The sequence below is a fragment of the Pongo pygmaeus genome, chromosome X (genome assembly GCF_028885625.2).
Source record: "Pongo pygmaeus isolate AG05252 chromosome X, NHGRI_mPonPyg2-v2.0_pri, whole genome shotgun sequence".
In the NCBI taxonomy this organism is placed as follows: Eukaryota; Metazoa; Chordata; class Mammalia; order Primates; family Hominidae; genus Pongo; species Pongo pygmaeus.
Genome location: NC_072396.2, coordinates 16,955,632 through 16,982,733, shown reverse-complemented (window position 1 = coordinate 16,982,733; position 27,102 = coordinate 16,955,632). Strand labels below are relative to the sequence as shown.

Below are 27,102 nucleotides of genomic sequence, written 5' to 3'. Positions count from 1 at the left end.
TCATTTTGAGAAAGGTATCTTATCATCATGAGCCCTGCTTTCCTTATCTGCAAAATTGAGGTAAAAATACTTGCAGGAGAGACCAGCAATCACATGGAGGTAGCTGTAAAAATTTAACAAAATGTGCATAAAAGCACTGTGCAAGCTGTAAAGTACTGTACATAGATACTACACACTGATACTTCACTGAAAATGAAGACATGATTTTGTAGAATTAGGAGAGTATAAAATATCAAACTTAAAAGTTGACCTCCTAATGGCATTATTGGGAATCCAAAGTTTATTGACTTGGAGGTTCAAGATTTGTCTGGCAGAGGCACAGAAAGACAAATATTGCATGTTCTCACTTGTTTAGGGGATCTAAAAACCAAAACAATTGAACTCATGAACATAGAGAGTAGAAGGATAGTTACCAGAGGCTGGGAATGGCAACGGGGGGTTGGTGGGGATGTGAGGATGGTTAATGGGTATAAAAAATAGAAAGAATGAGTAAGACCTACTATTTGACAGCACAACAGGGTGACTATAGTCAATAATAACTTAATTGTACATTTTCAAATAACTTAAAGCAGTGGTCCCCAACCTTTTTGACACTGGGGACCGGTTTTGTGGAAGACAACTTTTCCATGTTGAGGGGTGGGGGATGGTTTCAGGACGAAACTGTTCCATCTCAGATCATCAGGCATTAGTTAGATTCTTTTTTTTTTTTTGAGATGGAGTCTCATTCTGTTACCCAGGCTGGAGTGCAGTGGCGTGATCTTGGCTCACTGCAGCCTCTGCCTCCCAGGTTCTAGCAATTCTCTTGCCTCGGCCTCCCAGGTAGCTGGGATTACAGGCATGCCCCACTATACCCAGCTAATTTTTGTACTTTTAGTAGAGATGGGGTTTCACCATGTTGGCCAGGCTGGTCTTGAATTCCTGACCTCAGGTGATCCGCCTGCCTTGGCCTCCCAAAATGCTAGGATTACAGGTGTTAGCCACTGCGCCTGGCCCAGTTAGATTCTTATAAGGAGTGCACAATCTAGATCCCTCACGTGTGTAGTTCGCAATAGGGTTCATGCTCCTATGAGAATCTAAAGCCACCACTGATGTGACAGGAAGCGGAGCTCAGGTGGTAGTGCTTGCTCACCCACCACTTACCTCCTGTTGTATGTCCCGGTTCCTAACAGGTCACAGACCAGTACCAGTCCAAGGCACGGGCACTGGGGACCCCTGACTTAAAGAGTGTGATTGGATTGTTTATAACTCAAGGGATAAATGCTTGAGGGAATGGAAACCTCATTCTTTATGATGTGATTATTATGCATTGCATGCCTGTATCAAAACATTTCATGTACCCTCCATAAATATATATACCTACTATCTACTCACAAAAATTAAAAATAAATTTTTTAAAATTTCTAAGTGAAACATTAACAGATTAAATATATATACCATAAACAAGAATTCATTCCATCATAGGAAATTTCATATGGACTATTATATCAAAATAAAAGAGAAAAGCCAAAATGATTTAAAAAAAGATTTGTCTAGCAGAAGATTGTTTATTTGTTTGTTTTTAAAAGTAAGATGCCAATACAAATTTATTTGTCCAGTGCCTTCGTTGACAGTGGAGGGGTAATATTGGAATATTTTGGAGACACCTTTATCCAAGTATTTTAAAGTAATGCTTATGCAATGTAGAATTGCCATGAATTTGCCAGATAATGGCAGGAACTTCCACTGCATTGGACTGTTGGGTTTTGAAAGATCCATGTTTAAGTCCACATTCGGCCACATAGTAGCTGTGCAACATGAAGCTTGCTATTTTATCATTTGTAAAAAAAAAAAAAAGGATAAAAGTTCTTCTAGGGATCATTGTGAAGGATGGAATGAAACATTGGGTGAGAAAATTCTCTGAAAACCATAAACAACTCCATATATATAAGGTGTATAGTTTTTATCATTACTCGTGTTTAAAGAAGTGAAACCAAAAAACAAATGTTCAATGACACAATTTAGAGAGAATCAAGTCGGAAGTTAATGAGGTGTAGTCAAAAAGGAGACACAGATTGCTTTTTGATAATGATTTCTTCCCATATGGCTTTGATATGGGATGTTTATGGGTGACAAATGGGGAACTATGCAAATGTGATGCATGTGCACAAATTTATTTTAAGATTCATAGCTTGCCTTGCTGGCAAGCTATGGACTTCTAAGAGCTTCAGTCAAACCTGCTCGGTCCATTGCCTGTTTCAGACTTAGAAGCCTGTAAATAAATTTGATTCAACCCCCAACAACTCTGTAAGAAAGCCGTACGGCTGACTGACCTCAGGTGTCAAAAGGCAGTGTAGGAGTTCTAACTATGCAGAAGGGCTCACCTGGGCGGGGACAGGTGGCTAGCCAGGAAGGCTCTCCATAGGATACCCTTATTGTGGTAAATTTGCCACAACCCACTTTCTGGGTGGCAGCATTGTAGCATATAAAAATCCAATTGTGTCAACATATAGAGAGTAGGTCTTTCTCTCTGGAGTGCAGTTACATTATTCCTACTCATCATGTGAAGTTTAAGACCTAATGCCAATTAGTTAATTTTAATGACAAACATAGTTACCAGGAAATCCAGAATTTCTAGCTAACACACGAGAAGCCAAATTACCATCATAAAATTGCTTGGTGAGCTTGGAATCTGAACAGGCATCATCAGTCACCTGATTTGAATGTTAAAGGGTTTGTCGGTCAAGTTTCTTGAGTGCAGGCAACAAAATTCTCTATTGACTCACCTAAGCAGAAAAGAAATTCATTGGTACTTCTTGGTCAGTACACGGAAGTGATGAGTAGGCTAGAAAGCCAGGCTCAGAAGACAATGGGAACCAAGAGAGGCTATGAATGGCAGACACATCGTCATCAGTTCAGTGTTCCACTGCTGTCGGAAATCTGAGCAGTTGATGCTGCTACTACCTTTGGACTCTCAATGCTGATGCTACTGCTGATTTTTTTGGAAATGCTTACACCACCATGTATAGCTTCTCAGCTGTCCTTGCATCTTCGTTTCTCTCCTTCAAGATCCAAAGACCTGGCTAGGAACATCTGGTTGCTGAGTTCAGGTCATATGCATCTACACAGCTATCGGGATGCTAGAAGAGGAAATATATGGCCCCCAGACCTGTGCTTCTCAAAGTGTCATCTGCAGACTGGTGCCAGGCCATGGAATGATCGTTTTTATTTTGTGATGAGGCAAGGAACTCATGCGCGAATGTAAATCAATTTAGTGCTTTTCCTACTTAGGCAGCTTTGCTGTGGAAAAAGTGTCAGTTTAATTAAACAGTGTGCTACTAAATAGAGCAGCACTTTCCTTGACTTCATGATGGGAGGCTAGGACCTGACATCTGGGGACTCCCCACAAAAGAAGAGTGTTTGGAACCCATGTTGTAAAAAAACAACAAATATCCACCACAAATGAGATCAGGCTGAGTAAGTCTGATGTCTACTACTCCACCATAGAGACATTTTTGCCATCAGTAATGTGTGCGTTATGAGCATCTAGACATACCCTCACCTGGCTGGTGTTTAGTTGGATATGGTGATTTTGACTGTCACTACTCTCTTTCCCACAGGGCAGGTTCCTAGCTACCCTCTTGGGAAAGGAAAGGTTGGGGGAGACAGTTTCATGCCCACCCAGGTTGGCTGGTTGAGACTCTTCACTGTGATGGTGAGCCAGTGACCCTCAGATGACCTTGGAGTGGGGGTTATCATCTGTCCATTGTGAATCCTGCCCTTTCTGTCTTCTGTAAGCCAAATACTCATAGCACCTTGATGGAGCAGTTCTTTATCCAGTGGTTCAGGAAATGATCACAATTTAAATAGTTAGGGGAATGGTGTGAGAAGGAAAGCAAGTATTGCAACTCTGGTTTAGCTTCTTTGGTCCTTTGTATTATACATAGAGGAAAAAGCATCACTCTGTGAGCCATTAGAGTATGTCTCATGTGAATTCCCCTTGTTCTCTTGCTCTTCCACTTCTCTTTCAGTCCTCTCTTAAGATCTTCCCTGTTGAATGCCCCTCCCAGCACCTCCCTAGAGATTGCTAACCCTCCCTACAGAATAGTAAAATTCCCATCTCTTCTTGAGACTTTTGAATTCAGACACCCCAGTAGTCTCCTGGATGTAGAGGGCTTTTCCCTTCACTTTAGCTGGTTATCACAGTATGGGAAGCTCCGGTCTTACGAATGGGATGGAGAAAAGATAGTAGAGTGCAGAAGAATTCCTTTTAGGTTCCTAAAAATTGAGCACCAGTCACCATCTGTTATGATTTGGATATGTGTTCCTGCCCAAATCTCTTGTCAAATTGTAATCCCCAGTGTTGGAGGAGGGGCCTGATGGGAGGTGATTGGATCATGGGGGTGGAGTTCTCATGAATGGTTTAGCACTATCCCTGCCTTGGTACTGTGTAGTGAATGAGTTCTCATGAGATCTGGTTGTTTAAAAGTGTGTGATGGGGCACGGTGGCTGACGCCTGTAATCCCAGCACTTTGGGAGGCTCAGGCGGGCGGATCACGAGGTCAGGAGATCGAGACTATCCTGGCTAACACGGTGAAACCCCGTCTCTACTAAAAATACAAAAAATTAGCCAGGTTTGGTGGCGGGCGCCTGTAGTCCCAGCTGCTCAGGAGGCTGAGGCAGGAGAATGGCGTGAACCTGGGAGGTGGAGCTTGCAGTGAGCCGAGATAGCACCACTGCAGTCCAGCCTGGATGAAAGAGCAAGACTCCGTCTCAAAAAAAAAAAAAAAAAAAAAAAAAAAAAAAAAAAAGTGTGTGACGTCTACCCACTCTCTCTCGGTCCTGCTCCTGCCATGTGATGTGCTGGCTCCCACTTCGCCTTCTGCCATGATTATAAGTTTCCTGAGGCCTCCCCAGAAACAGATGCCACCATGCTTCCCGTACAGCCTGTGGAACTGTGAGCCAATTAAACTTTTCTTTATAAATTACCCAGTCTCAGGTATTTCTTTATAGCAATGTGAGAACGGACTAATACACCATCTAAGGGATGAATGGCCTTCGAATGACTACTTAAAAATTGCACAATAATATCAATATGACCTCGCTCCTCCTTATTAAACTAAGCTGCATTCATTGCTTATACATCTTGAGTTTCAGTACACAACTTCCCATGATAATGGACTATGAATGGTGCCACAGTGAAGTTGCTCTTCTCCAAAGCTCAGTGTTCTTCCTGCCTCTAACTCTGATCATGAAGGAAGGGAATGTTGGGGAGAAGTTTTGGTTCAACCTACTTTATCCTTCTACTCTGTCTATAGCTGACAAACTCCAATTCTCATAGATTAACCCTCAATCAGGTTATAGACACATCTTGTAGTTTGAGAGCAATTCTGTATCTCTAATATAATTTAGAAAGTTCTGATATTATAGACTACTCTGAGCTGCTTACCATGTACCCCACCAAGAAAAGCTATGAAAAAAATGCATGTTAAGTGCTATGGACTTGAAAACAAGAAATAAAAGAGGAAGAAAGGAAGGGAAAAGGAAGGAAAGAAAAAGGTAGGAAGGGAAGAAAAAGAAAAAATAACTCATATTTAGAGACTAAAAGATTATCTTTTCAAATATTATATAGTGGGTAGGTTAAAATAATTGGAATTTTCTGGTGTAATTAACTTGCAGTAGAATGGCAAATATCCTTCATCTGTCATTGGACTCATGCCATAATTATTTATTTTTTCTATGGAAAAAAAGGACTGGAAATCTGTTTTATTTATTTTTATTTAATTTAATTTATTTATTTATTTTGAGATGGAGTCTTGCTCTGTCGCCGGAGTGCTGGAGTGCAACGGCACAATCTTGGCTCACTGCAACCTCCGCCACCCAGGTTCAAGCAATTCTCCTGCCTCAGGCTCCCAAGTATCTGGGGTTACAGGCGCATGCCACCACACCCAGCTAATTTTTGTATTTTTTAGTAAAGATGGAGTTTTGCCATGTTGACCAGGCAGGTCTTGAACTCCTGACCTCGGGTGATCTGGCTGCCTCGGCCTTCCAAAGTTCTGGGATTACGGGTCTGAGCCACCACACCCTGCCAAAAATCTGTTAACTTTAGTATGTTAAGTGCAGCCTCTTTCTAATGGGATTTGCATTTGTAAAGAAAAGGAAGGATTTTTTACCTGAGGCAACCTAAAGGCAAGTGTGCTTAGGGCATTCATCGATTTCACTAAAAAGTGATCTTTAGCTTCTGCATCCCATAACTCCAGGTTCAAGGGTTTTTTTTTCACTGAGTTGATCTGGTTTAGTGTTTTAAGGTGAAAGCATGGTAAGTTACTGTAGAAGAAAGGAAAATTAAGAAGAGTGGGGATGAAGGAGGAAGGTTGATGGTGCATGAGAGAAGAGAGGGGCACACACCATCAGCACATCTGAATGTAGGAAGTGGGAAAGGTAGGACTCGGTGGTCACATGGTGTGAAATTTCTCCAGTGTTTCACATGTGTGGGACAAAATCAAAGAGTCACTCAGCAAGCATTTTAATGAATATTATGCATAGAGCAATGGGAGAATTGGAGATATTAAAAGGTAGACACACAAAATTATTTAAAAATTATTTAAAAATTCTATATTGTAAATGCTAAAGGCTGAGTAGAAACAAGAAGTGTTAATAGCTCTGAGTAAAGGTGCCTTTAATTCCTCCTTGGACTTAGACCTCGGTTAGGCATTGAAGGATGGAATGATAATGTCAAGAATTGTGAAAGGTCTGAGATTTGACCCTACTTGAAAGCTAACAAGTTAGCTTGCCACAGTTTCATGGATACTGGCAGAAGATATAAGACCCTCGGATCAGAAACAAAGACTTTATTGCTCACAGCACAGCAAGCAGAATGAGCCAGAATCTTTTTTTCTTGTTTTGAAAGAGAAATTTACAGAGGGAATAATAGAGGAAAATAAAGGGATCAGGAAGTACAACTTGTTCCTGACAGAGTAGAAAGTGAGAATCCAAATTGGGTTTTGACACAGCAGATGTGTAGCCCAGACAGTAGAGCTGGATACACACACAATTATCTCTAAGAGGAGGGCTGGCTTCCGGTTCATTCCTTATTCCTCCCCCGTGGCTCACTCCTGCTGGTTTTGGTCTCTGGTTTCTATAGAGAGCACTGGTTCAGCTGCTAAATGAAACATAGTGAATGAGGGGTTGTTATCCAAGGGTCTGTTTTTTTCCCAGGGTCACCTTTCCATAGTCCTATGCTGTTCAATACTGCAGCCATGAGCTACATGTGGCAATGCAGCATTTAAAATGTGGCTAAACTGAAATGTGCTGTAAGTGCAAAATACACATTGAATTTCAAAGACTTAGTAAAAAGGAAAATATCTCATTAATACTTTTTATATTGATTACATGTTGAAATGATAATATTTTGAATACATTATTTTTATAAAATATGAACATTAATTTCACCTATTTCTTTTTACATTTTAATATATGCTTCAAGAAATTTTAAGTTACATATGTGGCTCACATGTGTGGCTCATGTGATATTTCTCTTGGATAGGTACCTTTGAGCAAGAGAGGAGGCTCCCTGAGGTTCTCCTTATTATACTACAAATGCCGTGTTATTGATTTCCTGTTTTCTCATGGACCTCAGTTGGGCATGGCCTGGGCCATTGACCTGCATTAAACTGCAGTCCTCCTTGATGTACTCTGCTGCCCCTAACCAGAGTGTTTTCAGATGGGAGGAGCAGGGATATAGTCAAGACTTACCTTTCCTCTCATGACCTTGTCCTCCACTTGCCTTTACAAAGTTTTGCCACTCACTTTGCCACTCACAAAGTTTTGTAAGTAATTCAGGCTTTATGGAAGGGTCAAAGAATGCTAAAGGGAATTACACCCTATAGGGGAAGGACTTTCAAACTGTGTATTGATTGTGTCTTATTTCCATGGTCTTTGAAAAATGTACTCAGGGATTGAAACCCTTCACAGGGGATCCCTTTGTGCATCCTTAACCTTGCTCTTCTGACCTTGAGTCTTTTCCCCTCCAGGAGACTACCATGTTCTAATATCTGTCATGAAAATCTGCTACCCTTTTTTTTTTTTTTTTTTTTGAGATAGTCTTGTTATGTTGCTGAGGCTGGACTTGAAACCCTGGGGTCAAGTGATCCTTCTGCCTCAGCATCCCAAGTAGCTGGGACTACAGGTGGGTGCCACTGCACCTGGCATGCTACGCATCTTGTATGAAACTCTACCAAGAACTCACAGAGATGGTCTTATCTAAGGATATCCACCCCCAACCCTGTTTTCCACTCCCTTTGAATGCTGGATTCCTGAGAATACTACCCAAACAACCTGTCAATAAGACAAAGTTTACTCTTACCCCAGTAAGGGTGAGCATTACCTCAATGCAGTCTTAGTAGCTTCCTTAGGGGAAAGGGCTAAGTTGTGATGTTTATGAGGCTTCAGATACTAGTTTAAAGTGGGCCTTTCATGCAGAGGATTGATCATCATTGGATAAGAATCATGATATAGTAGTTTAAAATTGGTGGACACAGCAAGGGGAGATTTTGAGGTGAATGTTTTTATTAAAGAGTCTTAGGGAGTAAATAGCTGTTGATGCTGTCTATTGAATTGGACAGTTTGATTTTCACTTAAACAGTTTTCCTGGGGAAGGTTTCTGGAAAAACCTTATTTGCAACTTTTATCCTCTTAGACAAAATTTTTTTTGGAATAGTAAAGTCAATGTTGATAAAGACAGCAGAATTGTAAAGTGATGTTAGTAAAGTGAGTAAAGTGGGCTGAACAGGAAAGCTATGTTAATGCAGACAGTAAACCGTGTAGGTCTAGGTGGTACAGTTCTCACCCACAGCAAGACATGCCCCCATTCTGTGTTACTCAGTTTTCAGGGCTCCAGAAGGGTAGTCTTAGGCACTCTATGTCTAAAGATATTATAGTGCACGTCAGCTTACCACACGTACACAGACGTTTCTTGTCCTAGTTTGGGTTTCCCTCAAAACAGACTCTGAGACAAGGATTTGGTTTATTTGGGATATGATTGTAGGAAAAGCAGGAGGGAAGGTGGAAAATCAGTCAAAAGTGCATGAATGAGCAGGTTACCACTGTAGGCAGCAGGGACTTAATCCCTCCTGGAACCTTCTAAAAGACTGTGGACTACCTTGAGGGGTAGGAAGTTGGAGTCCTCATCCACTTCCATCCTGGTACTTCTGGCCTGTCCCAGACAGGGTGAGCACACTCTTTAGAGGTTAACGAACACCTTCAGAGGGAGTCCATTAGTCTGTAAAAGAATTCTCTGTAGGTGGCCTATGGGAAGATCCAGGGATATGGGCATGGCAGATTTCAGCACCTGCTATACAGCCCAACATGGTGGTAGACCCATAGTAGGTGCTTGATAAATACTTATTGAATGAATGAATAAACACACATTGTTTAAAGATGAGCTTTAGTTCTCAAACTATAGTCTAAACTTGATGATGAGACAGACCTTTCCTTAACTGCCCCATAATTATAAGGCTGGTCCTCTCATAATAAAGTTAGCACCTCACAATATTATACATCCACCTCCTCTGCCCTCTTTTCTCCCTTTAGCCCTGCCAAGAATGAGAGAAGGGTGAATCACTGATCCTTTTAATAGCAACTCATTTAGCTTCATGAAGACTGACTGTGAAGACTGGAAATTAACTTGCAAAGGCACAGTGAAGTTCTTAGATTGGAAATACTACCTTCTGCCATCCCTGCTAGTAGAGGTTGGGGAGTTAGGAGGTGGGATGACAAGTATGTTCTTCAATTATAGGGTTGTTTGTTTTGACATCTGTTGTCCCTGGTTTTGGTTCCTTTCTACTCTGGAAACTATGTATTAACCTAAAGGAATGGTTATCTTGGTGGGAATGTCAGGGATGGCAGCAGGCCGGTGGGTGGCTAGGAGGCTAATTTGGAACAAGTTGGGGGTGGGGGAGTAGGCTGCGATTCCTCAAATCACACAAATAGAGGCCAGATCTGCAGTGTGTGAAGACCTTGCTTGGCAAAAGGTGGTGCCAGTATCATTGAGAAAGAGTTGATTTAGGCTGATGTGAGCTAAATGTACATGAGAGGGCTCCATTGACCAGAGATAAGACTCCCAGATATAAAACAGAAAAAGGACTACTTAACAAGCAAAAATTTATCAAGCACCAACAATATATTAGGTATTGTGCTAATGTTACACTCCCAGCCACAACACAATAAAACGACATTGGTATTGAACTAGGGATTGCTAGTTAATTTATTTATTATCTGTCACTTTCTTTGGGACTAATTTGGGGGAAACCAAATTTTCTACTTTAGTGTGTAAAGTAAGAGAAGAAATGTTAAAAGATACTGTTATGGACTGACTGTGTCCCTCACCCCCAGATTCATTTGTTGAAATCCTAACTCCCAATGTAATGGTATTAGAAGGTGGAACCTTTGGGAAGTGATTTAATTTAGATGAGATAATGAGGGTAGAGACTTCATGAATGGAATTAGTGCCCTTATAAGGGAAGACACAAGAGCTTGCTATGTCTCTCCCCTCTTACCATGTGAGGATACAATGAGAAGACAGGCTTTCTGCAAATAAGGAAGAGAGTCCTCACCAGACACTCAATCTGCTTGTGCCTTGATCTTGAACTTCCCAGTCTCCAGAACTGTGAGAAATTGTTTGTCATTTAAGTCACCTCGTCTATTGTATTTTTGTTATAATAGCCTGAACTAAGACATACTCTTCAAAGAAATGTTAAAACCAGGACAAAAATAAAGTAGACACTTATAAAATATCTTATTTATCAAATTAATTACTAAGGGAACCAGTAAGACTTTACAGTCAGTTCAAAGGAGAATTCAAAGAACACATCAAGAATGCTTACATAAATTCAGAAATAGATGCAAAACTGCCTGATGTCCATTCTATTCCACTGACGCAATTCATTTGCATTTCTATGTACATGAATCATTTACATTATTATCTGTTTTTTTCTACAATGTACAGAGTTGTAAAATAGGTTGAAGGCATCAAAGGCACAAACCAGGCTGGGTGTGGTGGCTCACGCCTGTAATCCCAGCACTTTGGTAGGCTAAGGCAGGCAGATCACCTGAGGTCAGGAGTTCAAGACCAGCCTGGCCAACATGGTGAAACCCTGTCTCTACTAAAAATACAAAAATTAGCTGGGCATGGTTGCACCTGCCTATAATCCCAGCTTCTCGGGAGGCTGAGGTAGGAGAATCGCTTGAACCCCAGGAGGCAGAGGTTGTAGTGGGCAGAGATCACACCACTGTACTCCAGTCTGGAAGAGAGTGAGACTTGGTCTCAAAAAAAAAAAAAAAAAAAAAAGGCACAAATCCCTATACAATCAGATAACCTGATAGAACGTACCAGACAGGACACTCAGAAATATTTTTTTGGCCCATTTCAAAGTCTTTCACAAGTGCTCCTGACAGAAGTAATGTTTTCTGAGTAGTCTTTCTTGAAGCAGAAAATAGATTGCAGACTGGCCAAGTCTTTTGAATCAAAAGAAAAGTAGCTTCTTGTGGCAACATTACATACTACCCAGGGTATAAGTGAGGAATCATTTGGAACTGCATCTTCTAAATACAAGAGCACTGATCTATATCGGGGAAAGAACAATTGAAGGAAAATTTGATGAAATTTGCCCCATGAAAAGGAACAGAATTAATTTAGCAGGCACTTCAGTTACAGAATGTTCAGCTACAAATAAAACCTATTGAGGGAAAAAAGGAAGTTCGTGAAACTTCCTTTTTAATGAACTCCCTGGTTCAGATTTCATAATGAATTGTGACAAGAAGTGGGAAGAAAATTACTTTTATTTTTTAACAGCTATATTGAGATATAATTTACATACCATACAGTTCACCTATTTAAAGTGTATAATTTTTTTTTTGTTATTTTCACCTATTTAAAATAGGTGTAGAATCACAGTCACAGTCTAACTTGGGAATGTTTTCATTCTGCTAAAAGAAACTTGGTACCCATTAAAAATCACTCCTTAAAAAAATAAAAGAAGAAATGAAAAAAAAAAAAAAAAATCACTCCTCATTCCTCACCCCATTACATCCTTTAGCCCTAAGAAATCACTAATCTACGCTCTGTCCCTGTAGATTTGCCTATTGTAGACATTTTCTAGAAATAGAATCATATTAGTATGTGGTATTTGTGACTGGATTCTTTCAACTAGCACTTAGCATAATGTTTTCAAGTTTCACTCATCAATACTTCATTTCTTTTTATTGCTGAATAATATTTCATTGTATGGGTATAACACTTCTTATTTAACCAACTGTCAGTTGATGGACATTTAGGTTGTTTCTACTTTTTGGCTATTAAGAATAGTGCTGGTGTGAACATACATATTTTTGTATGGACATGTATTTTCATTTCTTTTGAGTGTACACTTAGGTGTAGAATTTCTAGGTCATTTGTAACACTATATTCAACATTTTGAAGAATTGTCAAACTGTTTCCCAAAGCAGCTGTGCCCTTTTATATTCCCACCAGCAGTGTATGAGGAAGGTTTCAGCTTCTCCACATCCTCACCAACACTTGTTACTGTCTGTCTTTTTGATTACAGCCATCCTACTGGGTGTGAAATACTATCTTATTATCCTGTTGATTTGAATTTCCCTGATGACTAATGATGTTGAATAACTTTTCATGTGCTTATTGGTCATTTGTGTATCTTTTTCAGAGAAATATCTATTCAATTTTTTTGCCCATTTTTAAACTGAGTTATTAGTCTTTCTATTATTGAATTGTAGGAATTCTTTATACATTAAGGATACCAGTTAGATACATGATTATCTATTTTTTCTTTTGTCACTTGTGCTTTTGGTGTCATATCTGAGAAATCATTGGCTAACCCAAGGTCAGGAAGATATACTCCTATTTATTTTAAGTGCTTGATAATTTTAGCCCTTACATTGAGGTCTATGATCCACATTAAGTTAATTTTTCCATATAGTGTGAGGAAGAAGTCCAACTTCAATCTTTTGCATGTTGTCTCAGCACCATTGGTTAAAAAGACTATTTTTCCCCATTGATTTGTCTTGGCACCCTTGTCAAAAATCAATTGACCATAAATGTAAGGGTTTATTTCTGGACTCTCAATTCTATTCCATTGGCCTGTGTGTCTATCCGTATGCCAGTGCAACACCATCTTGATTACTATAACTTTAAAGTAGGTTTTGACACTGGGAAGTGTGAGTCCTCCAACTTTGTTCTTCTTTTTCAGATTGTTTTGACTATCATGAGTCTCTTGCATTTCCATACGAATTTTAGAATCAACTTGTCAACTTCTGGAAAAAACAAAAGCCAGCTGGGATTTTGATAGGGAGATCCAAAGGTTAATTTTAGACTTTAATAAAAAGATTGCTAAACCAAATTTTTGTCTTCAGGTTTTTGAGTTTCAACCATTCTCATGTAAATTGTTAATATGTTTGTTTTACTCTATAAGTAGAGCTGTTAAGATCTTTGCTGTTAGCACACTGGCATTGATTTATATACAATTCACATTTCACTAATGTGTTAAATCTTATACATCCTTCTTAGTTTATTCAATTTGTAATGATGTAGTTGTATAGACTGTATGGAAAGGCAAAGGACAGGAAGAAGGTGATAAGAATTTGTTAGAGAAGTAGTATAACATGGTCTGGTAGTGAAATAACCTGTCTTTTGACCGTACATTCATGTTTTAATGTGCTTCATCAAACATGAGATGTTAAATAGATTGGTAGTTTCACTGAGCTTTCTTTATCATTATGTAAATGGATATAAGGAATTTTAATGCCAAAAAATGTTTTCAGGGAGATTAAATAGCTTTTTTATTCAGATGTTACAAAATTGGGAAGTACTGTTTTACTAAAAAGTATTTTGAATGAACCATTATAATCACCCCCAACTCCAGAAAAGCAAATGTATTTGATATTTGAATGAAAAAAAGTAGTTATGTTTAAGCGTCTAGGATTATAAACCCAGAGGGTATGTCATGGATATGTGGGGCTGTGCTTGATTTCATAAAGAAGTTGCCAGATCAAATAATTTATTATTGAAGATGCTACAAATTAATCTGGGAGTACAAAAGCAGTTATTGTAGAAATAAATATTAAAAAATGTTGTTCACAAGCTGTCAGTCATGATCCTACCAAGAGAATGAGACATTTAGGCTACAAAGACAAACTTAAAATGCCTGTGACTCAGACTGGTTTGGCTTTGAAGCAGGTTGGACTTGTAGAGCTACTCAGAGAGGAAGTGGTGCACAGTGAATCAGGCAGGACTTGGGTCTGCACATATGACTCAGTAATAAAGAGGAATTAACATCTGCAACACAGTGCCTTAAAGAAATCACAGATTTCAACTGAGTTGGCATTGAACTACTTGGACCTGGCTGGAAATTTGTGATTTGGGGAAAAAATGTTAAAAGCTTGTATCCCAGAAGGTAGAGCTATTTGGTATGGTGCAGCTGTAGAGTACAAGACTATCTTGGGGTTATGGTAGCATGAATGACCAGGAAGAGGTCTCATTTCTGAAATCAGGAAGGTGACATGCTTTGCTCAGAATAGGGCTTGGGTGCAGCAGGGGCTCAGGAAATGAGGGAATAGGTTCATCATGCAACCTGTTCAAACGAACATCAGTACTGATAAGGAAGGCTGTACTTCATAAGCATGTTGAGTTCAAGACTTTTTCAAGCATATGGCCTATGGTGACCCATTTAGTTCTGCCTGTTTCTGTTAGTGAAAGTCTTGCCTTGAATAAGACTAGATAATGCTAAAAGTATTGGCACATTTATCTGGGTTAGACAACAGCTGACATTTCTTATTGAGGTAACCAGAACCTCATTGTTCATTCCGTTATTAATTTAAAAAAAAGTGATCATTACTGTGTATTAGGTCCTGTGCTAAGATTTGGGGATATGGAAATGAATGGGACCTAGGGCTCATAATTGAGTGAGGAGACCCACATGCCATATTTTTGGATGGATGCTGCTACTATTGATTGAGCAAAAGATTAAGGGAGGAAGAGCAAGTTTTGGAGGACAAGGAATTTCATTTTGGAGATAAGTTTGTGAAGTCTGTAGAGCATTTAAGTGGAGATGCCTGGTGGGCAGTTGGAGTTGTATCTGACTGTCAGTGGGGAAGTCCAAATGGGAAGTCTGGATTTGACAGTCATCATTTAAAGATGATAATTGAAGTCATTGACATTGATAAAGTCACACAGAGATTCTATAGAGTAAGGAAGGGAGAAGGATTAGAACTAAACCCTGGAGAATCCTTCCAGTTCAGCAGTGACATCTGATGAATGCTATTGTCTGAATACATATTGCTCTCACATCAGTGAGTTTACATTTGAAAAGCATGAATAAACTTGCAAAAAACACATTCAAAAGGAAATTATCACCGCAAATACAGACCCAGAAATTTTCAAAGTAAAAATTTAAAAATCAGGCCAATAATAAAATCCAAAGTATCTTCAGACTCAAAGAGGAAGTTTAGGTATTAACTCTATTAAGGGAGTAATATAGATAAAGTGATCAGAGTTTCTGAACCTAAAGTAAGCTCTAATAAGTTTGATTGTTCTTATGGGAACTATGGGGGATAATATTTGAAATCAAAACTGTCTGGAATGCATGATTGAGATCAATATAGAACAATCAAGTAACAAAAGAACAGTTTAAACATAAAAACTAGGAAAATTAAAAGGCTATCTAGGATGCAGATTTGTTGATATCCTTGAGGGAGATTGGTTGAATTGATAACCAGAGTTGTCTCAGTTATCTCTTGCTGTGTATAAAAACTCCCTCAAACCTTAGTGGATTAAAACAATAACAGTCTATTAATTCTCATGGATTCTGTGGATTCACTGGGCTCAGCTAGGTAGTTCTTCTGCTAGACATGGTGTTGGCTGTATTCAACCGGGAGCTCAGCTTGGGATGGAATGACTAAGATGGCATACATACATGTCTGGCCTCAGCTGGAATGACTAGGGGCTGGTTATGCCCTATCTTCTCATTTAGTGGCCTCGCCTGAGCTTTTTAACCTATTGGCTGATTCCAGAAACACAAAAGCAGAAACTACAAGTGTTCTTAAAGCCTTATAGTTCTTGTAGCTCTTAGGAGTACTAGAACATCACTTCTGCCTCATTTGATTGGCCAAAACAAGTCATGAGACCAGTTCAGGAGAAAATAGACTCCACCTCTTGATGGGAGGGGGTGTACAGGGATAGAAGGATTGTTGGTGGCCACCTTTGGAAATGATCTACCACAAGAGTTGATTTCCATTTTCAACTTGGCTGCAAGTACTACAGTTTTCTTTCTGCGGGACACTGAGTAGGATACTATGCTTGGTTCTCACTTCCAGGTGAATACTAAGAGTGTCTGATGGCATTGTAGTTCCCATAACTTTCTAATATATTTTGTCAAAAAAGTCTACTGGAAGGGAAGTCCATAAACATTTTTAAGGCCTTCTCAAAACAGAGCTTTGACACTAGTTATCTAAGTTTCTCTTTTCTTTTCCTTTCTCTTATGTTTACCAGTCCCCCTCCCCCCGCCCCCCCACCCCGAATCTATCTTAGTCTTGTAATAAAGTTAAGGAATTGTTATATTGTGAAATTCTACGAGTACACCTTTTCCAGTTATATGTATGCAAGTGTTGGGGGGCTGAGGGTAGAGGAAGAGAAGTCTTTTTTGAGTTATTTTAGGAGTAGCAGAGCAGGTAGTTTTGGCAACTTGATCTGGGCCTGGCTGTACCATTTACTGGTGCTCAAGGGGTACTAGTGACCACTGTCCTGCTTCAGATGTGAAGTAGGTATTTGCCTTCATCAGGAATCTGGAGCTGAGCAATAGCTCCCAAGCAAATACAGGAGCTTTGAAAAATAATAAGGTTGGGTTTGTGAACATTGCCATTTTTTTCTGTGTGCTGAAGAACAGGCAGGGTTTAGTGATCACATAGCTTACAGGCAGGTGAAGAATTAGGAAGAATGGCTGTCAGATGAAAATATGGCATTTAGACATTCACAGCCTTTGGTTTTTTCCTGCCTGTGACAGGGTGTTCAGGAAAGGCCCAGGTTAATGAAGGAGAGGAAGAGGGAGAGAGGGAGGGGAAGTGGGAAGGAGAGGGAGAGAGGGAGAGAGAAGTGTAGTGGTTTGTAGCACAGACATTGTGATATTTTGGGAAGTGACATATGGGATGATTTGTGGAAGAGAGAGTTAAGAGTAGCATGGTGAGAGAGTAACTTCTCAGATAGGATAGTGAAAAATTTCTGGGAATTTTGGGATGCCTGAAAATGGGAGAGGAAAGAGGATTTTAGTAAGAGTTGTGTGCTCTATATCATTGGATCCCTTTATGTAGGGATTGGGGTTCCTGTTTGGATGGTGCTTCTTTAATAGCAGCACTTCTCAGGCCCACTGCTTTAATGACATTACCTACTTAGGGAATTTTGGACTCCAAATCTTCACTTGGGAACATTGACTTTTTTGTGCTATTCTTATCTTCTTGCTTTTTTTTCCCCCCCTCTTGGCAGTTTATAATGCAATTTGGGAAAATGTCAGTTTGCTTCCACTCTGCCATGGAAACACAAAGAAAAAGGTTTTCCCTGAATTGTTCAGCTAGAGAATGAAGGAAAGAGTATCCTGGAGGAAGGCGCAGAAGTAATCAAAATGAGAGAACAGAAAGCTGAATACAAAGCTCAGGGGTGAGAGGGTTGGCTTCTTACCAAGGTTATCATCACTTTGCTGCTGTTTAATTCCAGTCAAGGGCTTTTCTCTGCCTCTTTCTTGACCTGGTTTTATCAGACTACTGTTTTCTTACAGCAGTGGTTCTTAGCTGCAGCAGGGGAGGCCGCATGTAGTTTGGAGAAGTTGCATGTGTGATGCTGATTGAGAAGGATTGTGCCAGGGGCTTCCCATCAACTACTGAATGACATGTCAACTCTTGTATTAAACATTCAAGGATCTTAATGTGGCTCCCCAGACCATACCTCCCACTCACCTTCCAGCTGAACCTATTACTGTGGCTGGATCAGACTTTCTCTGACTTCAGGGCACCTCACACTCCTTTTCAGCCCCGCCGTTTAACACCAGTGTGATAGACTGTTCTCCATATACCCTGCCTACAAAAGCTTTTGCCATTCCTCAAGGCCCCACTCAGATCTTTCTTATTTTATGGAACCTTCCATAAATGCTTCAGCCACATTGATTGGATCTTGTTTCTGGAATGGGAGTTAAATGGGGCCAGCGATGGGGAGAGGAGGCTGTGAATGCAGGGAAATAAACAGATTATTTATATGGAAATCTGTCAACAGATTCTTATATAGCTGAGTTAATCTAATGACATCAGTGCTTTGGACACAGGTTCCCAGTGGTACAAACAATTTTTTTCCTCAAAGAGTCTTCCGAAATCCCCTCTGCCCTCCTAGCACAACAGTTTGAATTTCTTAATGAAGGAAATGTGCAAATTGACCATGTGGCTACCACAACCAACAGGTGATTTATGCCCACAAACTTGAAAATGCAAATCACGGAGATTGGCTGGGGGAAGCAGGAAGAGAGCAAAGATATCTCATCCAGAAGACAGAGGATCATCAAAGACTCACAGGCAAGTGAGTGAGATCATATATGTAAGGGCAAGTAATGTTAAGAGTCTGTTCTTAGTAACACTTTGCTCAAATAATATCACAATGAGTATGCAGATAGCTGCCTGATATTTCAATGTTTAGAGATACAATAATTTTCCTCCCACTATTCCCCTTTGGATATTCAGGTTGTTTCTAGAGTTTTTGTTAGCATAAAGAACACTGTGGTGGACATCCTTACTCATATCCATTTGCATACTCTTTTCTATAGTTCATGGTCTCCCCGCCACCCCCCCATCTAACTCCATGAATACAAGCAAGCTATTCAGGACTTCTTTAGGTCCACATCTGCTTAAAAAAATTCCCTATAGCTTCATAAATCCATCAATACCATGGTTGATCAACAAAAAATTGCAAACTTGATGAATTGATAAGGCGTTATCACACTTACAGAGCCATCTTATTATAAATCCACTAAATGTTCTAGCATTTTGAAAATGTGCCAGGCTTATTTCAAGAAGTTAACTTGAAACTACTGGGCTAAATCAGGAGCGGGTGTGGGAAAGATGAGAAATAGCTGAGTAGGTGGAAAAAGTCAGAATGAAGTAGACAAAGGGCAATGGTTAATAGTAATTAGTAAATATCAAAAGCAAATAAGGATAAGGCATGCCTAATGATTGTGCTAGAGGTAGGGTGGGCAAAGTGAAAGTAAAGTATCCAGTTGTTCTTCTAGGTCTGCTTAGTCAAGTTAACTGGAAGATACGACAATAGTTTGCTCTATGAGCTGAAATCATGAAGGCAAAGGCCAAAGATGAAAGTTGTGTTTAAAATTCCCATCAGCTGCGTGACTAACAGGGAATGAGTGATCAAATGAATCACCTTAGGCAGTTGAACAGCTTTACTTGTCAAAACCATTAGCCATGAACCTTTCTTAACACGAGGCAGTCACCTTCAGCAATCTGCTTTTCCAAACATAAAATAAGCCCCAGATGGCCACTTATTAACTTCAGCAAGACTTGACTCTTCTCATGTTGCAAGACAAAATTGATGAAAAATGGATAAAATCTTACTCCAGTTTATCAGTACAATAGCCTGTGGTTCTGGAATATGTGATATAAAAGATCTTGGACTATTGTTCTGGTATTTAGACATCAGGAGATCCTACTGGGGTGGTCAGATATATCTATTTGTCCAACATCATTTCAGAATTTCTGGAACCATCAAATGAATAAAACTTCTTTACATAATATAAATAGTATATATTTTTTCTAATTATAAAATATTATGTGATTATTGAAAAAAGATAATAAAAGGTATAGCAAACTTCAAAGAAGCAGGATCATCCTCTACCCCACCATAATCAATCCAGTTGTCTGCACCATTTTGGGTGTTTTCTTCCTGTTTTTTAAAATGCATTTTTTAGAACATAGTTGAGATCATACAACATATAATGGATAAGATCTATATTCAATCTAAAGTTATTTTAATTTATCCACCTAAGAGCAACCATATATTATGAAAACTATGATCCGAAACAAAGAAATGGAATGTTTGACAAAATCAGGCTAAATAAATAAATAAATAAATAAATAAATAAAAGCAGGCCAGTAACTCCTTGTTTTCTCTAACCATTAACTCATCCCTTTCCTTCCTCATTCTGTTTATTAAGTCTGGAACATCCCTGGCTCCTCTCTTCCCTCCAAAGTCTCCTCCTTGAATATGCCTATCATATTGATTTTTCACTTCTCTATTGTCCACTAAATTCGAGAATTCATTTACATGTAGTCTTGCTTCTAATTTTTTTTTTTAATGATTTATATGTCTTACCTCATCTTACTTTTTGAGGTCAGGGGACATTTATTATAGTTTTTATACCCATCCTAATAAGTAGCAAACAGCCAGGAACATAGTAGGAGCTGAAGAAATATCTAGGGTTGACACCGAAAGTGTTTTAACAAATAGTTGCATGGGGAGATGTAATAGTTGAATTATCCAGACCTGTGCAGACAAAGAAAAACTATAGCTGCACTGTTCAAAATGGTAGCCACTAACCATATGACTGTTGAGCATGTGAATTGTGGCTAGCATGAATTGAGATGTGCTGTAAATATAAAGTACATTAGGCATTTCAAAGGCATAGTATACAAAAAAAGAATGTAAACTATCTCAGTATTTTTTATGTTGACTACTTGTTGAAATGATAATATTTTGAACATAATTGAATTAAATAAAATATATTATTAAAATGAATTTCACCTCTTTCTATCTTTTTCAGTGTGCTACTAGAAAATGTAAAATTACATCTGTGGCTTGCATTGTACATATATTTTGTTGGATGTTGCTGTCTTGTATGGCAATGAAATGTAATGTTCGAGATTATTCTTTCTACAGGGCAGAAATTCATTATATTTCTAGATACAGTGTATTTGCATTTCAATGGATAATAATTATTTGCTTTACTAACAGTTTTCTATAGCTTAACTTCTACCCTTACAGAGTTACAAAATAGCCTAAATAGTAGGAAGACAATCAGTCAAAGGTGCATACCTGGATAGAGCCAGACAATCCTGGGATGGTCATTTAGATAATATGCAGCACTTCACTGAAAGGACACTCAGTAATCTTTTACCCATTTCCAAGTCTTTGGCAATTTTTCCTAAAAGCATCTTTCCATATTCTTTTGTTACTGTCCCATGTGACTATGTAGGATCATGTTTTCTTTTCTAGTTAATATCGACAAACTATACTTGCAAAATTCACACTTCAGCCAGAAGACAATGTTTTAGGAACTGTGACGTTCCTAATAATAAGGATAAAAATGTTGGGAGTAAAATTAAAAAGAAAAAAAATCATATAGAATAGAACCAAACTTGAATAAAGAATCATATAGAATAGAACCAAACAATTGAAATGATTGAAAAGATAGTGAAATTAATCGCATTTTGTCGTGACTCCTTAGCTTATCATACTGTTGTCGAATGGGTGGAAACCATATTCTTTTCTACTATTTAATTAGCTGGAAACAAAGCCTGACTATTGGTTGACTGGATCTAGTATAAATCCCCCCTCCCCCATTTTTGATTAATCAAATTGCCACTCCTTATTTATTTATTTAAATTGACAAATAATTGTGTATATGTTTATAGTGTATGGCATGAGGTTTGGAATTATGTCTACATTGTGTGGAATGGCTAAATTGAGCTAATTAACATATGCATTACCTTAAATACTTATTTATTTGTGGTAAGAACACAAAATCTTCTCTTAGCAATTTTCAAGTATATAATATATTGTTATTAACTACAGTCTCCATGTTGCACAATAGACCTCTTAACTTATTCCTTCTGCTTAACAAATTTTGTACTCTTTGACCAACATCTGCCCCACCCACAGCCCCTGGTAACCACCATTCTATTCTCTGCTTCCATGAGTTCAACTTTATTAGATTCCACACATAAGTAAGATCCCACGGTATTTGTCTTTGCTCTTTCTTTTAAAGGAAATAAATTCTTCTCCTTTTTAAGTCAAAGGACTTTTTTTGTGACTTTTGGGTCTGTTCACTCTGCTATGGAGATTAACAAATGTTAATTAGTGGATGACTGCTAGGAAGTGAAACTCACAACCAATGAAGTGGTTAATTAAAGTTGAACTTTTTGATTGTCATTTCTAATATTTTTTATATATATACACAAGTTTCTTTAAATTATTGATTTAAACACCTGTCTTAGTCCAAAAGAAGATTAAAAAATGGCTGAAAAGGGATTACAGAGATGACTTTTGTTTTAAATATTTTTAAAACATCCAAAATTTAAAGTAGATAACTATCCTTCAAAGTTAGCTGCTTCAAGCTTGATTTGACATTTGACGTTCCTGATGCTCTGGCTCAGATCAGAGCAGTTCCAAGAGGCTTGGTGGTGGCGATGGGGGTTCGGTGAGAAGTGGGGCAGGCAGATCTAGATCTGGCCCCACCCTTACCCCAGGACACCCCCTTTTCTGTGTGCCTTGGACTTCAGTGTCAGTTCTTCTGGCCTAGGGAGGCCATGGAATTGAGGGCAAGTGTTTGCATTATTGGTGAGGGTACAAAGGACTCCAGAAGTTTTGAGGCTTTGCTTTTCCCCTTAGCCCTACAGGGTCAGGCTTTCATGCAGAAATTGGCCTGGAAATTCTCCACCATTTTCATAGCTGCAGTGTTTTTGAGGTGTTTTTTAGATAACAAAAAACTAAATACAGTTCTCAAAGCTTATTTTGTTTACTTTTAGAGTACACAAAACAATTTTGCAACAATTACAATTATATATATTCTACTTGCTACTAAGACTGTATAACATTGGTGGGGATAAGAGATTATATGTTTTTTTCCTAAAAATATCTACTTAATGCACTCTTAATTTTAATTTTTATTTCAATTGTTTTGGGGGTACAGGTGGTTTTGGTTACATGGATACATTCTTTAGTGGTGATTTCTGAGACTTTTGCTCTCCCCATTACCCAAGCAGTGTACACGGTACCCAATATGTAGTCTTTTACCTCTCACCCCCTCCTAACTTCCCCCTCCACAGTCCCCAAAGTCCATTATATCATTCTTATGCCTCTGCATCCTCATAGCTTAGCACCCACTTATAAGTGAGAACATACAATATTTGGTTTTCCATTCCTGAGTCATTTCACTTAGAATAATGGCCTCCACCTCCATCCAAGTTGCTGCAAAAGACATTATTTTATTCCTTTTTATGGCTGAGTAGTATTCCATGGTGTGTATATACCACATTTTCTTTATTCACTTGTTGGTTGTTGGGCACTTAGTTTGGTTCCATATCTGCAATTGCAAATTGAATGCACTCCTTTTAATAGTTAGTTTTGCTGTCAATCTCTTTCCCTTTTTAATTATTTGAACTATTGGACCCTGACGATCTGCCCCTGAACATCTCCGGAGAAGTGCTCCAGCAGAGCGAAATGTTGAAAGTCATTCATGAAAACGTTGTTAAGAAGTGGCTTGAGCCCTTCTCTGAGCGGGCAGAAGTGAAGGAGAATTACAAGAAATTCTGTGAGGCATTCTCTAAAAATCTAAACCTTGGGATCCATGAGGACTCCACTAACCAGGGACGTCTGTCTGAGCTGCTGTGCTATCACAGCTCCTAGTAAGAAGATGAGATGACGTCTCTGTCAGAGTATCTCTCTCATATGAAGGAGGCACAGAAGTCCATCTATTACATCACTGGTGAGAGCAAAGAGCAGGTAGACACCTCTCAAAGTGGGGCTTCGAGGTGTTATACTAGACCAAGCCCACTGATGAGTACTGCGTGCAGCTAGCTGGTCAAGGAGTTTGGTAAGAAAAGCCTGGTCTCTATTACCTCAGGTCGAGCTACCTGAGGATGAGAGGAGAAGAAGAAAATGGAGGAGAGCAAGGCAAAGTTTGAGAACCTCTGCAAGCTCATGAAAGAAATCTTAGATAAGAAGGTTGAGAAGGTGACAACCTCCAATAGGCTTGTGTCTTCACCCTGCTGCATTGTGATCAGCACCTATGGCTGGACAGCCAATATGGAGTGAATCATGAAAGCTCAGGCACTTGGAGACAACTCTCTAATGGGCTACATGGTGGCCAAAAAGCGCGTGGAGATCAACCCGACCACCCCATTGTGGAGACGCTGCAGCAGAAGGCTGAGACAGACAAGAACAGCAAAGCTGTCAAGGACCTGGTGGTGCTGCTGTTTGAAACTGCTCTGTTTTCTTCTGGCTTCTCTCCCTTGAGAATCCCCAGACCCTCCAACTGCATCTACCACATGATCAAGCTAGGTATAGGTATTGATGAAGATGAAGTGACAACAGAGGAACCCAGTGCTGTTGTTTCTGATGAGATACCCCTGTTTGAGGGTGAGGAGAATGGGTCTTACATGGAAGAAGTAGACTAGGAGTTTATATTTGGAAACCTTGTGCCCTTGTATAGTGTCCCCATGGTTCCTTGAGTGGCTCTGTCCCGTGGCCTTGAGTGGCCTTATCCCACCTGGCTCCCTCTGCTGATGTCTAGTGTTTTTTCTCTCCTGTCCGTGTGTCTAAGGCAGGAAACAAGAGCCTTAAGCCCCATTCTCTTTCTACTTTTATAACAGGATATTGGATGTTGTGTATTGTGCTTTTTTGTTTATTTTGTTCTGAAATGAAAGTATACCAAATAAAGCAGATGCCGTTTTTATGTGGAAAAAAAAACACTTGCCTGTTCTGTGGGTTGTCTTTTGATTTTCTTGATAGTAACATTTGCAGCACAAGCATTTTTAATTTTGGTGAAGCCCAATTTATCTATTTTTTCTTTTGTCACTTGTGCTTTTGGTTGTGCTTCGACCTTGTCAGATCTAAGGAGCCATTGTCTAATCAAGTAATTAGCTTTCAGTGTCTCCTGAGAATAAGGGCCATAGAAGAGGCTGAGTAAAGACTTGCAACAATGATATGTAATTGCATGTGCATTTTTAAAAATAGACTTTTTAGAGCAATTTTCATTTTACAGCAAAATTAAGCAGAAAGCATAGAATTTCATATGTCCCCTTCCCCTGTACCACATCTGGCCTCCTCCATTACCAATATCCCACACCACAGTGGTTCATTTGTTGCAACTGATGAACCTACATTGACATGTCGTTATCATCCAAAGTGTAGTTTGCATCAGGGTTCACTGTTAGTGGTGCACATTCTATGGGTTTGGACAAATGTATAATGATATGGATCCACCATTACAGTATCATACAGAATACTTTCACATTCCTATACATCCTCTGTGCTCTGCCTATTTATCCCTCCCTCTTCCCAACCCCTGGAGACAACTGACCTTTTTACCATCTCCATAGTTTCACCTTTTCCAAAATGTCATATAGTTAGAATCATACAGTATGTAGACTTTTCAGATTGGCTTCTTTCACTTAGTAATATGCATTTAAGGTTCTTTCCTGTCTTTTCATAGCTTGATAGCTCATTTCTTTTTAGCATTGAAAAATATTTCATTGTCTGGACGTACCACCATTTATCCAGGTACTGAAGAACATCTTGGTTGCTTCCAAATTTTGGCAATTATGAATAAGGCTGCCATAAACATCTGTATGTAGGTTTTTGTGTCGACATAAATTTTCTGCTTGTGATTGCTGGATGGTATGGTAAGAGTATGTTTAGTTTTGCAAGAAACTGCTGAACTGTCTTCCAAGGTGGCTGTACCATATTGTAGTCCCACTAGTAATGAATGAGAGCTCTTGTTGCTCCACATTCTTGCCAGCATTTGGTGTTATCAGTGTTTTGGATTTTCACCATTCTAATAGGTATGTAGTGCTATTTCATTGTTGGTTTAATTTGCATTTTCTTGATGACAGATGATATGGAGCATCTTTTCATATGTTTGTTTGCCATCTTCATATCTTCTTTGGTGAGATGTCTGTTCAGATCTTTTGCCCATTTTTTAAACTGGATTGTTCATTTTCCATATTGCTGGGTTTTAAGAGTTCTTTGTGTATTTTGGATTATAGTTCTTTATCAGATCTGTCTTTTGCAAACATTTTCTCCTAGTTTGTGGCTTGTCCTCTCATTCTCTTGAAGTGATTGTATTTCCTTGAATTAATTCACTTCACATTCACTTACTGAGCATCTTCTATGGTCTAGGTTCTCCACGAGGCTCTGGGTATATAAAAGTGATTGAGACATAACCTTGCTTTTAGACACTTTTAGTGTGATGAAGGAGAAGGATGAGTAAATAGGTGATTAGAACACTCTTCTAAGGTAAGCAGTCTCAGGCTTCTTGGAAGAGGAGTGTAAGACATAAAGAAAAAGGATATTGACAACAAGCACAGGTGGGCAGAGCCTTCTGGGTGAAGGGAACACTACATCACAATGACATAAGTAAGTTCTTGTCAATATGATCATTAGCTATTATTGCTATGGTAATAGTGTGTCTAGGATAGAAGTAGGCAAACTATGGCTGTGGGCCAAATCTGGCCGGCCATCTGCTCTTGTAAATAAGGTTTCATTGGAATACATTCATGTCCATTTATACACATATTTTCTATAGCCACTTTTGTGCTACAAGTAGTTGCAAAAGAGACAGTCTTGCTTGCAAAGCCTCAACTATTTACTCTCAGGCCCTTTACAGGTGGGGCTCAGACTGAAGGGGCAAAGATAGACTGCTGCTTTAGTGAGATGCTTTAGTGATTTTTCCATGGCAAAACCACATGGCAAAAGTCATGGACAGGTGGAGAATTGATTTCAATCACATGTCTGAGGGCATGGCAAGCTACACATATTTTTCAGGAGCAGCAGAAGTTTCATTCATGGCTGGTCAAAATTAATATCTGTTAAATGACAGCGACTTTCTCCCCATTTCCTGTGTCTAAGAGGAACTACACTGTAAAAAACTCCTGGCAGGCAGCTCTGACATTTTTCTTTTTTTCAGCAAGGTAAACAGATGTAGATCACTTTCTTTTTGATTGTCCCAGAATAATTTGAGATGAGAAAAGAGGACATGACCTGGGGCACTTAAAGACAGGTTGCTTTTCACTAACAAA

General features: G+C 39.1%; 1 pseudogene; it reads left to right on the top strand.

The window, feature by feature from the left end:
• Positions 1 to 23,458: 23,458 nt before the first annotated feature.
• On the top strand, positions 23,459 to 24,480 carry LOC129025430 (heat shock protein HSP 90-beta-like; annotated as a pseudogene).
• Positions 24,481 to 27,102: the final 2,622 nt, after the last annotated feature.